We start from the raw sequence: 9,770 nt of genomic DNA on the forward strand, positions 1-9,770 counted from the left end.
CCCACAGAGTCTCAAAGCTACCTGGACTACACCTCCTCCCACCCAGTATCCTACAAAAACTTTTCCCAATTCCTCCATTTCCGCTGCATCTGTTTGGATGAAGAGACATTCCACTCGCGAGCTTCCCAGATGTCCACCTATTTTGAACAACATGCTTTTCTTTCCTCCGTCATCCAGACAGCCCTCTGCTGCATCACTTCCATTCCCGATTCCACTGCTCGAAACCACCCTCCAACACAATAAAGACAGAGTCCCCCTTGTCCTCAACCACCGCTCCACCAGTCTCTGCATCTAACTATTCATCTTTAAACACCTCCGCCAATTCCAACTAGACCCCACCACCAAGGCTATCTTCCACTCCCCACACCCTCTGCCTTCTGCAAAGGCCATTCCCTTTGACAGTCCTTGGTTTGCACCACCCTACCCACCGACCCTCCCCCTTACCTTTCCCAGAAAGCAGAAAAGATGCAAAACCTGCCGGTACACCACTCCTTTCACCACCATCCAGGGCCCAAACATTCCTCCCAGGGGAGAGATAGAGATTCACCTGGCTCTCTTCCAAACTAGTTTACTGCATCAGGTGTTCCTGATGTGGTCTTCTCTACACTGGGGAGACCGAACATAAACTTAGGGAACGGTTCGCTGAGCATCGCAGCCGGGTTCGCAGGGGCCAACTGGAACTCTCAGTCACCGCCCATTTCAATTCCCCCACCACTCTATTTCTGACATGACCATCCTTGGCCTTCTCCATTGCCATAATAAACCACAGCACAAACTGGAGGAACAACACCTCATCTTCTGCCTGGGCAGCCTACAGCCCAGAGGACTCAACATTCAGTTCTCCCATTTCAAATAACCACCCTTCCCATTCCCTGACTCCCTTCCCAGCCCCTCCCATCCCTTCCACTCCTCCCTGCCTGCAACCAGATTCATTCCTCCCATTGACCAACCAAGTCATAGCCTCTACCTGTCTTCACCTATCCCCACTTCACCAGCATGCCCCCCCCCACATTCTTTATCTGCAGCTCCCCCTACACCCACCCCCAAACCTGAAGAAGGGTTACACCTGAAACGTCGACTTCTCCACTTCCTGATACTGCCTGGCTTGCTGTGTTCTTCCAGCTTCCTGCCTGTCTATTTCGCTCCTTGTAAGTTTGCACATTGTCCACATGTTTGCATGAGTTTCCTCCGGGTGCTCCGGTTTCCTCCCACAGTCCAAAAATTTGCGGGTCAGGTGAATTGGCCATGCTAAATTGCCTGTAGTGTTAGGTGCATTAGTGAGAGGGAAATGGGTCTGGGTGGGTTACGCTTCAGAGGGTCGGTGTGGACTGGTTGGGCCGAAGGGCCTGTTTCCACACTGTAAGGAATATTGTTTAATTTTAAAAAATTAAACAAACATTCTAAAAAATGGGCGGCACAGTTGCACAGTGGTTAGCACTGCTGCCTCACAGCGCCAGAGACCTGGGTTCAATTCCCGCCTCAGGCAACTGTCTGTGTGGAGTTTGCACATCCTCCCCGTGTCTGCGTGGGTTTCCTCCGGGTACTCCGGTTTCCTCCCACAGTCCAAAACTGTGCAGGTTAGGTGAATTGGCCATGCTAAATTGCCCGTAGTGTTAGGTGAAGGGGTAAATGTAGGGAAAAGGGTCTGGGTGGGTTGCTCTTCGGAGGGTCGGTGTGGACTTGTTGGGCCGAAGGGCCTGTTTCCACACTGTAAGTAATCTAATCTAATCTAGGCAGCAGAGAGTCTTTGGGGAAGTAGGAGATCATTTGTGGTGGGAAGTAGGAGATCATTTGACCTTTCTTCACTTTAGAATGCCAGATGTTTCGTGTGGCTCCAATTGAGTTTAGTCTTTGGTGACTGTTGTAATATTAAATGGTGTGCTTAGGTTCTCTCTAATGGCAGATGACTTTTGAAATACCCCTGTTAGTTTTTGGTTCTGCAATTTAAGCAATGATATTATTAGCCTCCAGAGACTATGGAACCAAACCAAAGAGAAAGCTGGATCAGGTATGAGGAACATGAAGAAAGATAAGGAAGCTTTTTTTTAAAGAGTATAGGTTAGTCTGTGGTGCTTAATGTGGGTGATAGTAAAGTGTTAAAGGTAACTAAAGTTAAGGTGATCAGCCTGTTATCTGCCAGGCTAGTTGGACTGAATAAAACTAGGTGGATTAATGTGGCTGATCATGCATACCCCAGGCTTTGAAAATTTAGACAAAACATCTTATTGAATCATTTTATGTTAATGTAAATATGTAGTAGAGGCACAAAAGTTGGGATTTTTTTTCTTGATACAAAATGAGGCATCTTAGTTTGGTGAAAATTCACTCATACATTTGACAATGTATGTAGGGGTATATTGGGCATATTATTCCTTTATCTAGTCTAACCAATAATCTGAGTGCCCTCATCTCCTCATTCAGTCCTATCCAGCCCCACTCTTGCTTATAACATTATGGAGTACTTCTGCTTAACAAAATTACCAGAATATGCAATAGTATTAAAGAGAACATATGAAGTTTGGCACCCATTGTGCTTGTGTTTTGAGCTTTTAATTTCAACAAATAATCGATGATTGATCAGAATGCTTGGATTTGAGTTCAATTGCTTCTCAATGTCAGCACTACACATCATTTTAGAAATTCAAATTCCAATTCAAAGCCATTATTTCTTTTATTATTCTAAAAAGTCTACTTTGGCTCCCCAAACCATTATTAACACATGCTTTGAGCTGCAATCAGCAGCATACTCATGTGCTGCATAGTAATAATCCATCTTATTTACATGAGGAAAGGAGAGGAACTGTTCACAAAAACAGTCAATGCCCATCAGAGAGAATTCTGAAAAATGTACAGGCTTTTAATTTTTTTCTTACTTTTTTTGTTCTTATTGGAACAAACCTCGTAACAAAATTAATCTATGATAGAGTCACAGATCAGCCATGATTTCAGTGAATGACTGAACCGGCTGGTGGGGCTGAATGGCCTACTCCTACTATCCCTATATAGCCAAATCTGATTTAAACAGTTAAGAATCTAGAGCACATTATACAATTGGATACAACTTTGGCAAGTTAAGTTATGAAAATTCTATATTAAAATTATAGCATTTTTAATCACCTAGGCTACATATTCATCTCAGATCAGGGTCAAAAGTGTACTGGGGAATAGATAGAAAAGGATCTAGTTCTGTATTTTGATTAACCCCCCCCCCCATGCCCCACACAAATAAGTATAGAGATTGGAGGATCTGGCAGATAAATGTGTGGCTAGAAACATAGTGAAGGTGAGTGTGCTTCAGATTCTTGTGACATTGAGACTGGCTCTGGGAGAACTGGGATCTGTATAAGTTGGATGGGGGTTTGCACTTGAACTGAACTGAGATGGAGCCTTACTTGTGTCATTGGGAAGAGACTAAACTAATATGGCAGAGGGGTGGGAACTGGGAGATAATAAAGGAATATCATGATGCATAGAGTACTGGGAGAGACAAATTACTCTAAATAAAGCATGCTAAATTGATAGGTAATATCAGAGAAAAGGGAAAAAGTAATCATGTTTAAATCAGGGTTCCTGTGCATGCAGAGTTTGTGAGATCAGATTTGCGAACTGAAAGCACAAATTGCAATGTGAAAATATGAAGCTGTGCCTATAGAGTTCTGTTGAAGAGTCATACTAGACTCGAAAATTAACTCTGTTTCTTTCTCTCTGTAGTTGCTGCAAAATCTGCTGAGTCTCTACTACATTCGCTGCATTTGTTTCAGATTTCCAGTATCTGCAGTATTTTGCCTTTTATTATGCTGTGACTATAATTTTGTGAAAGAATGACGTAACAAGGAATATTTAACACCCAGTTCTAAGTTGTTCAAGAAGATGGGCATGAAAGAAAGGAAGCATAAGATTAAGAAGAGCATTGGTATGAAGGAAGAGATATCCCACAGGGGTCAACAACAGGATTAATTTGACTAAAACTGAGGAACAAAAACGATGCAATTATATTGCTCAGTACAATCTGTGGACTGTCAGCTAGTGCGAAGGATGTAGAAGAACAAATTTACAAGGAAATTATAAGACATGGAAAAACATTCATTACAGAAGGGACTTTAATTAACCAAACATATACTGGGGCAATCGTAGTTAGAGTGCAGAGAAAAGACAGAGTTCTGAGACTATGTTAAGGAAAGTCTTCTGCAGTGTATGTTTCCAGTCCAATGAGAAAGGAGGTAGTGCTAGACCTGCAACTGGGAACGAGATGGACTAAATAAGTCAAGTGTTACTGTTCCTCAAATGCTTCCTCAGTGATCACTGTATCAAAACTTTTAAGGTAGCTATGGAGAAGGATATTGAACAATCCAGAGCAAGAATAATAAATAGGAAAATCAACTCCAACAGGGTAAAAACTGATCTGGGCCAAATAAATTGGAACTAAAGGTTGGCAGGTAAATCAGTAGCCAAAGAATAGACTACTTTCAAAGAGAGAGTACAGGCACAAAAGATGTGCAGGTTGGGTTAATTGACCATGCTAAATTGCCCATAGGGATGTGTAGGTTAGGTACATTCATCAGGATAGGGGAATGGGTTTAGGTGGGTTACTCTTTGGAGGGTCGGTGTGGACTCATTGGGTCGAGGGGCCTATATCCACCCTGTAGGATTTCTAATTCTAATTCTAATTTAAGGTTTTACTCCCTTGAAAGGGAAGGGTGGTATAAACATATCCAAAGATCACTGGGCTGCAGCAAAAAAAAAATAGAAATTGGGGAGAAAGCTCTTGTGTGCCTATGTCCAATGTCAGGCCGAAAATGCAATAGGCTAACTATAAAAGGTACAGAGAGAGGTGAAGAAGCAAATTAGAGAAGGAAAATTGGACTATGAAAAGATACTGGAAGTTCACATATAACAGTGGATCCGAAAATCTTCTATAGGGGCATATAAGTAGTAAAAGAAGAAGCAGGGTCAGTTAGGGATCCAAAAGGGGTTTTACATATGGAGGCAGGACACAGCCTAAGTATTAAAGAAAATTTTGTAAATGTCTTAACCATGGAAGAAAATGCTATGCAGGCCATGGACAAAGGGGTTTAATTCAGTCACTGAGGGGTTTGCAATAGGTGAGGGGGACTTATTGGATAGGCTATCTGTACTTAAAATTGATACAGCATCAACACTGGATACGCGGGAAATGAGAATGGAAATTGCAGAGGCATAACTTTTCACTCTTCCTTCGACAACTAAGAATTACAAACACAAAACACTTCTTCATAAGAAAGTGAAAAGATAACTCCAGTGAGATAGAGTGTAACAGCAAGAATGTTCTGCTGCACTTGTATAAAACATGAGTTTGAGGTCAGCTAGAATATTGGATCCAGTACTGGGCACTGCATTTTGCCAATGCTGGAAAGGTGTTGGAGAGGTTGCAGAAGAGATTTACAAGAATGGTTCCAGAATGAAAATAAGTCAGAGTAGTTCGAATTGTGCTTGTTGAAGAGGCTAAAATTAAGGTCTGGAATACACTGCTGGAGGGGATGACAGAGGCAGGTTCAACAGTGAGTTTAAAAAGGAGTTAAATTATTATTTGAAAAGGAACAATGTACGGGTTACAGGGAGAAGGCAAGACAATAGCATTAAGTGAAACACGCTCACTTGAAGAATGGGTGCAGATGGTGATAGGCTAAATAGTTTCCTCTGGGCTGGAACAATGCTGTGATTCTGATGGAAAAGATTCAAGCTTAATCCCTGATGCTCGATACTTGGCTTAAAGTTACATTTTAAAAAGCCTTTGATGTTTCATTATTAAGGTTAAGTAAATACAAAGTGCAAGAAAAAGTCTTCTCGGCTCAAACCATGACAGTAGTACTCAGGTCATTGATACAAAATAAAAAAGACCAATTTTGTAACTAGTTTCAGGAAGCATTCCTTCACTCAATTATTATACATGGCATTTCTTCTGGAGATGTGAGTGGAGGTGTAGTTCTGGAATTATTCAAGAGACAACTGGTTTCTGAGATAGTGGGAACTATAGATTTTGGTTGAAAGATCAATTAACCAAATCAAAGGACATCCTTCATCTGTATCTGCCTTTGTGAAAACCATGACATTTCCAACGATAATAGATAAAGTAAAATTTAAATTAATGGTGTGTGTATGAGACCTCATGACAGTCTCTCTGTACTTCAGTTTCCTATCAAAACATTCATATATGATGTTCAAACATAGGACTCAACATTTTAAAACGTATTAGTAAATGATGTGGTTCTATTCCATTCAATATGCTTTGCAAATCAGCAATTGCATATCATTAGGTTACTCTATGCAACCTCGAAGCGTTATGTTCTAACATCCTGCGGCTTTTTATTAGCATATTTACATTAAGATATCTTAGAAGTTGTATCTCATTAAATTGCAAACATTCATTATTTGATATATTCTTGCTGAAACTGTCAATGTTCTTGACATTTGATGCCGAACGATTTTGTAATTCCCCATCTGCCAAAATTCTGTAGAGCTAAATGTTTAGTACTCATTATCTTTATAGTACTATTTTAGTGGCAGTTATACAAACTTTATACTGGCTTACCTGACAGAAATATTTGGACAAAATCACTTTTGAGGCAAAAGTTGATAACAGCTCTGAAAAACATGTAGTAAGAAAGACTTAAGGCCCAAACGAGAAATTATTGATTAAAAATAGAAACATTGCAAATGAAATATTAGGACTCATAAATTCAATTGTGCTCAAAGTAGATTCTGAAAGTGCTCAAGGTAACATCTCTACTGCTTGGTGGGAGGAGATTTCTAAGGAGCTTAGCTCCTGGTTTGAAATGCCTCAAAATAAAATCAGAAACTTTACCAGAGTTGCCAAGGTAAGCATATTGATCTCTTAGGGAAGACCCTTGCTGCTTTTGAAAATATTCATCCGTCAGAGACAGACGGGATGGGGGGGGGGTGGGGGGTCACATCCCCAGTATTCTATGAGTCCCACGCATCTGCACAGCATTCCCAGGAGTGGCCAATTTCGAGCCACCTCCAGGAGGAAAGGCAGGAAGGTTCTTGAGGTCACAGCCATAGTTCAAGGTTTAGCAGCTTCATAGTGCTCCCATGGGAACAGATAGATGCAGTTCAGGTGTTCAGAAGAATACATGAGTAACTCAACATGCATACACCCTTGGAGATGTGCACAGCATCTCAGAATTAGAGGGCGAAAGCTGGCAGACTGCTTGGAGCAAGAGGAAATTGCTCTGATCAAACTATTTGTTTGGACTGCAACTCCCTTTCCTGCCTGTAAGCCTTTTACTGGGCCATCGACTCTCTGGTTGACATGAGCAGCATAAACCCCTCCCCCCTCCCCCCCAAAAAAAATGATTTGTAGAGAGCATCAGCATTTAGCAGGTGTTCCTCCGGCAGCAGGAAAATCCAAGATAGCAGCGAGCTGCCTTCTTGAACCCCTGCAGTCCATTGGCTGTAGGTGCACCCATAATGCTCTTGAGGAGGGAGTTCCAGATTATGATCTAACATTGCAGAGGGAACTACAATATATTTCCAAGTCAGGTTGGTGTGTGACTTTCAGAGATTTTACATGTAGTGGTGTTCCCATATATCTGCTGCTCTTGTCCTTCAGAGTGGTGAATCACTGATCATGAGTTAACACTTATTATTCCAGATATCCATTTAATGTAATGCAAGAATCACAAATCCATTCTGCAGAGGAGAATTCTGTAGCACACTGGTCAACAGATGTTAACATGAGATGGTAGATGGCATTGGGTAGCCAGTAAGAATGCAGCACTCAGAATAATGGAATCAATTCCAGCTGGTGTCAAAGTTTCTATACCACATGGATTCTAATCAACCCCAGCAATATCAGCTCTGTTAACATGACTGTGGCTCCCAATGCTCAATGGGATATTGTTGAGGCCGCTTTTGGAGTATTGTATATCATTCTGGTCACTCTGCTATAGGAAGGCTATTATTGGAGAGGGTTCCAAAAGGATTTACCATGATGTTGCTGTGACAAAGGGTTTTATAAAGTTAGGTTGGATAGGCTGAGACATTTTTCACTGTAGTGTAGGAGGTTGAGGGGTGACATTATAGAGGTTTGTAAAATCATAAGGGGCATGGATAAGATAGCAAAGGTTCTTGCCCAAGTGTGGGGAAGTTCAAAACCAGGGGGTGTATTTTTAAAGTGAGAGCAGTGAGATATAAAAGAAACCTGAGGGGCAACTTTTTTCACACACAGGATAGCTTAGATGTGGAATGAACTGTCAGGGGAAGTGATAGATGTAGATACAGTTACAACTTTAAAAGATATTTGGATGACTAGGAAGGGTTTAGAGGCTAAATGCAAGCAAGTGGGACTAGCTTAGTTTGGGAAACTGGGTTGGCATGGACTAGTTGGATCAAAGGGTCTGTTTCCATCCTGTATGACTCTATGGTTCTGATGTTTAGGATCTGCTGGTCTCAAGAAGCTAGTAGAGGTAGCAAGTACCTGTCCCCAGTGCCTTACAAAATTCCTCTGGCCTCCTTTCCTATTACTGTCAACATTCTCTTGTCTCCATCATATCATTACTGAAGAATCATAGCTAGCACACTAAAATACTCTCTCGCTCATTTGAAACATAGTCCTATTTTTCCCATATCCACACACTTTTCATGTATGGCTACTAATGCAACTGCTAACTAATCCCACCACTCCTTCCTCACATCACAGCACATCACATCACACTGACTTCCCTTTATTGCTATGTCAACTTGCTACTTCTACATCTTTCACTATACTCACCAATACACAAGTTTAACACCCAAGAAGGGTGACTGCCTATAGACTTCTATCTATTCTTTTAAAGAAGAGTCATGAGACTCAATGTATTATTTTGGCAATGGTGCAATGGTCTCTCTCAGTATCTCAAAATGCTTGCAGGTTTGCAAATCTCCTGCTTCACCAACACCCACAAAGATGCCTGTGATTCAATCAAATTAAAATGTGATATCCATGAAACACTACTTAGTAGGCAATAGTACTCTGAGCTACAAAACAGATATCTCCCTGTTTAACTTATCAACATGACAACCCACCTGGTCAGTTGTTGAGCAGATCACAAAAAAGTTCTTTTTTGTTCTATTTTCAAGCATTTAACCACAATTTCTATTAATACAGGAGTTGGAGAGATTTGGGAAAGGAATTCCAGACCTTGGGTAGGGGAATTGTGGAAATGCAGCTGAAGACACAATGGTTAATGGAGGAAAGATTAAAAATTAAGAATAAGCAAGAAACCAGAAGTGGAGGTGTGCAGACATCTGAGGGTTCTGAGGCTGGAGGAGTTCACAGAGATAGGGAGGATGAGGTCTACCAGAGTATTGGGTGAAAGGGACTTGGTGTGAGTTATGAGATAATTCTTCACATCTATTGAATAAAGGGAACGATGGAGCTATGATGGAGGAGCTGGCCAAAGTTCAATGGTGCAATACCTTAGCCGGGATGACAGTGGAGGAACAATGGAGGATATTTCTGTGTATAATGCAGAAGTTGCAGGATCAGTTCATTCCAAAAAGGAAGAAAGATCCTAGGAGGAGGCATGGGTGGCCGTGGCTGACGAGGGAAGTTAAGAAACATATAAAGTTAAAAGAGAAAAAGTATAACATAGCAAAAATAAGTGGGAAAACGGTGGACTGGGAAGCTTTTAAAGAACAACAGAGGATTACTAAGAAGGAAATACGCAGAGAAAAAAATGAGATACGAAGGTAAACTGGCCAATAATATAAAGGAGGATAGCAAAAGCTTT

Source organism: Chiloscyllium plagiosum, chromosome 19 (assembly GCF_004010195.1).
Source record: "Chiloscyllium plagiosum isolate BGI_BamShark_2017 chromosome 19, ASM401019v2, whole genome shotgun sequence".
Taxonomy (NCBI): Eukaryota; Metazoa; Chordata; class Chondrichthyes; order Orectolobiformes; family Hemiscylliidae; genus Chiloscyllium; species Chiloscyllium plagiosum.